The following is a 5,262-nucleotide window of genomic DNA, read 5'->3' on the forward strand; positions in this document are numbered from 1 at the left end:
CCGATTCAAGTCTGGGCCTAGAATTCCTATTTTAGCATTTATAGAAAGGGCACCATTTCTTAGTTCTAGCCCACTTCACACATTAATGCATTCAAGACTTTAAGTAACAAGAAGAGACATTTTAGTCTACTAATCAAGTTACAACATTATCATTTGAGGACACTTCATAATCCAACATCATCACATATATACATCATGACAAATCATACTTCAAATCACAATGATATCCACTTTACATAGGATCACCTCAAGATCACTTAAACTCATTCACATCATATCCACTTTACATAGGATCACCTCAAGATCACATAAACTTATTCACATCATATCTTCACATATAGCTTCACATAAAAGTTTACATATAGCTTCACATAAAAGTTTACATATAGCTTCATTTATATATGAACACAATAATACAACAATACTCATATAATGCCCTTCATGGCCACAATCATAATTCAAAAGCAACAAGCAACACTTCCACCAAAGGTGGATCCAACCTAAGAAGTAATCATAGCATTATTAAGAGATCAAGCCATCTTATCACCTTTCCAAGGCCATAAGGCACAATACTTAATTCCATGCCACTTATACAATATTCATCAAGTTAGGTCAACTTACCCTCTTTCTATGGCTATCTTCATCATCCTCATATTCCAACAATTAACAATACAATAACAATGATAATAACAACATTCAATTATACAAGCTAAACTAAACAATATCCAATAACCAACATAAAGGCTAAGTCCCAATTTATGACCATTCAAGGCTACTACCTTACATTATACAATTCAATAACAATTTCCAACAATTCAACATAGCTAAAGATCATATAAGAACAGCCCACATCAAACCACTCAAAAATCCTTCATCAATTACTCAAAATCAATAGACCCACATTAGACCAAATTTAGAGAATTTGAGAAGACAAGGGTTCATGAAGATTTCTTTCTTAAAACCATCAATAATCATTAATAACAACATAAAACATCATTTAAAAGGTTTTCATGCAAGAACCCAAGCTAGAATTGAAATTAGGGTTTTTGGGAGAACTTAAAAAAACACTTTGATTTGGCTCCTTGAATGGAAGAGGAATCAAGGATAAAGAATCCCCATACCTTAACCTTCATGAATCCCACGAAATTTGAGAAGACAACACTTGAAACCTTCAACCCTAGCTTTAACTTGACCTAACCTCCAATGGAGTTCTAGAGAGAACTTTTGGGGAGAGAAGGGGTTTGATTTGGAAGAATGAATTCTAAAATACAATATACAAGTTTAAATACCTTTAAGATACTTAAAAACACTTAAAACAATAACCCACATATTACCCAAACTACCCCTCACTTAGTTGGACCTTTTTAAACAAGTCTAACTTGAGTTTTATTTTCGCAAATTTCATCGAGAAACAAGTCCGCGACGCGAAGGTGTTCCCACAAGTTTTCAAAAATTAATTTTCGAGACAAAAGAGTCTGCGACACGTCCGCGACACGGACCAAACATTTAGCCCTTGATGGAGCTAGTCCGCGACGTGGACATGCTCCCTCCAAGCACAACTTCAAGCTGCCTTGGAAGCTTGCTTGGCCAAGGTTGGGGTCCTCCTCAGGGACCCTTAGGTTGGGCCCCGGGGTGTCGTATCCAAACATTTTGACCCTCAAAAGATTTATTAAGACACTAGGGTCACTTCCACTGATTTTAGACTCCAAACAACACATAAAAACATGAACAACATACTAGAACACACCAAAACATAAAAGACTAGTTTTCGAACGTCTTGGTCATCCCTTGAGGCTCTACTTTATCCTACTTCATTTTGAGGGGTGTTACATTATGATCCATGTCTAATGTAGTAATTATAGATGTGTTGATGGAATATAATATATGGTCCTTGAAGGGCAAAGTATGAGAATTATGCATGATTATAAGATTAGTGTAGGTGCTTTTAAGAATACTTTGAGAGTAAAGTGAATATGATTATGATCTTGTTGTGTGTTCTTGAAAAGCTATTCTTAATTACACACCTATGAATGAAAATGACATGTTGTGAAAGGTTTCTAAGGTTGAAAGGCTATTCTCACCTATTGAATCTATGAGCTATCTTATGAATGATGTTGGATTGAGTGTCGATACATTCTTCCATGATTATGAAATCAAGTGATGACTTAATATGTACTCCATGGGATGAATGCTTAGCATCGAGTGGATATTGATATGAGATGGAAGCCCTCACGTGAGTTAAGGTGGGGTTTCTAAGAGCAACCTCTTGAGATGGATGCTCTCACGTGAGTTGAGGTTGGGTATATAGTAGGAATCTCCTTGTCCCATAACTATGTGCCCACATAGGTTATTTAGCTAGTGGATCCAGCTAATCTAAGATAATGGTTCTACCTTAGGCAAGTAGGACAACCCTTTTCGGTGTGGGTAACATCGGATTCCATGTTAAGCCAACATGGTCTATGTCGGTTAAGGATTATTCCCACTAAGATTGAATATGAATTATGAACTATGGCTACTCAATAAGCTTTACTTAGTATGGGTGGGATTATGGGATCTTATTCATGCATTGCACAAGTCGGCTTTGAGGTTATTTATGGTATGTTTATCTTATGTTATGAAGGTCTATGAAATGATGTATATATAAGGTGGATTGTTGCTATGAGTGATTAAAGGTGGATGTTCCCTTGTCTATGTGAAGTAAGTTTAGGATGAGGTCAAAGGAAGGATTAATATGAATGAGGAGCTAAAGTGACTTGCTTAGCATGGGTGGGATTATGGGGTCTTATCCATGCATTACACAAGCTTTCCTTGAGGTGACTTATGAAGTGTTTCTCCTATGTTATGTTAAAACTAGATTGCATTGATTAAGTTTATCACTATGTTGTGATCTCTTATGGTTATAACTAATGTCTTATTAAGAGGTCTCATATGCTTATGACTTGTGTTTTTTCCACTATCATCAAAATAATGGTTTAACCTAGCAAATTGCATGTACTCAACTAAAATGTCCCTTTTAGCATGATTTCAAGGTTTTTATGCATGGCTATCTTAATTAGTGCATTTTTGTACTAACACATATTTTTCTATATTTTCCTCAAGTGTAGGGTCCGGTTCTTAAGGCGGTCATCAATTGGTTAAAGATTGGATTCAACTATTCTCCTAGCTGGTGGTGAGTCCTCATGATTCAAGGACAGATAACTCCTTGTAGTTCCTTTCTTGTATTTTATTTTTGGATTATGTTGTATGGGTTGTGACCCTATTTGATTCAAGTATTGTAATAGATGGCTAATTAAGACAAGTCTAGACTTCCGCTTTGCTTTTATGAAAAACTTTTTAAGATTTGAAAGGTGTTTTACTCTTTATTGTTCTATGCTTATGTTATGATATTCTAAGGGCATTACATGGTACCTTTAGGGATTCTATGTGCCTTGTTACATCTAGGGGGTACCCCTGGGTCATGACAAACTTGGTAATCATAGCACAAGCTTTAGAATGATTCTAGCTTAAGGAGAAGAATAGAGAGGTGAAGAGAGCTAGAACTGGTGATGGGAACTTCTCCAATGCAAGGTCCGATGAACAAGGTCAACCTATGTTCAAACAAAGGTTTTCCAATTTATTTCTATGTGATGTGGGTGAATTGCTGATAAAAGGATGTTATGAGATTATACTTATAGTAATTGAGATATTTGAATTGTGTTATGATCCATGTTTAATGTAGTAATTCTAGATGTATTTATATAGTATGATCTATGGTCCGTGAAGGGCAAAGTATGAGAATTATGGATGATTATGAGATTTATGTATGTGCTTTAAGAACACTTTGAGAGTAAAGTGATTATGATTATGATCTTCTTGTTTGGTGTTGAAAGGCTATTCTCAATTACAAACGTATTAATGAAAATGACATGTTGTGAAAGGTTACTCACAATATGATGATTCTAAGGTTGAAAGGTTATTCTCACCTATTGAATATATGAGCTCTCATATGAATGATGTTGGATTGAGTGTCAATACATTCTTCTATGAATATGAACTCAATATATGACGGGATTAAGGCTTAGCACCGAGTGGATATTGATATGAGATGGAAGCCCTCACGTGAGTTTAGGTGGGGTTTCTAGGAGCAATCTCTTGAGATGGATTCCCTCACATTAGTTGAAGACGTGTATCTAGTAGCAATCTCCTTGTCCCATAACTATATGCCCTCATAGGTTATTTAGCTAGTTGATCTACCTAAGCAAAGATAATGGTTCTACATTACGCAAGTAGGACAACCCTTTTCGGTGTGGGTAACACCAAATTCCATGTTAAGCTCACATGGTCTATGTCGGTTAAGGCTTATTCCCACTATGATTGAATATGACTTATGAACTATGACTACTCAAGAAGCTTTACTTAGTGTTGGTGGGATTATGAGATCTTTTTCATGCATTGCACAAGTAAGCTTTGAGGGTAGTTATGGTATGTTTTTCTTATGTAATGAAGGTCTATGAAATGTTGTATGTTTAAGGTGGATGTTCCCTTGTCTATGAGATGTAAGTTAAGGATGAGGTCAAAAAAAGGATAAATATGAATGAGGAGCTAAAGTGACTTGCTTAGCATGGGTGGGATTATGGGGTCTTATCCATGCATTGCACAAGCTTGCCTTGAGGTGACTTATGAAGTGTTTCTCCTATGTTATGTTAAAACTAGATTGCATTGATTATGTTTATCACTATGTTGTGATCTCTTATGCTTATAACGTCTTATTATGAGGTCTCCTATACTTATACTTGTGTTTTTTCTACCATCATCAAAATAATGGTTTAACCTAGCAAATTGCATGAATTCAACTAAAATGTTCCTTTTAGCATGATTTCAAGGTTTTTATGCATGGCTATCATACTTAGTGCATTTTTGTACTAATCCATATTTTTCTACATTTTCCTCAAGTGTAGGGTCCGATTCATAAGGCGGTCATTAATTGGTTAAAGCTTGGATTCGACTATTCTCCTAGCTGGTGGTGAGTCCTCATGATTCAAGGACGGATAACTCCTTGTAGTTCCTTTCTTGTATTTTCTTTTCGGATTATGTTGTATGGGTTGTGACCCTATATGATTCAAGTATTGTAATAGATGGCTAATTAAGACAAGTCTAGACTTCCGTTTTGCTTTTATGAAAAACTTTTTAAGACTTGAAATGTGTTTTACTCTTTATTGTTCTATGCTTATGTTATGATATGCTAAGGGCCTTACATGGTACCTTTAGGGATTCTATGTGCTT

Source organism: Solanum stenotomum, chromosome 1, assembly GCF_019186545.1.
Source record: "Solanum stenotomum isolate F172 chromosome 1, ASM1918654v1, whole genome shotgun sequence".
NCBI classification, from domain to species: domain Eukaryota; kingdom Viridiplantae; phylum Streptophyta; class Magnoliopsida; order Solanales; family Solanaceae; genus Solanum; species Solanum stenotomum.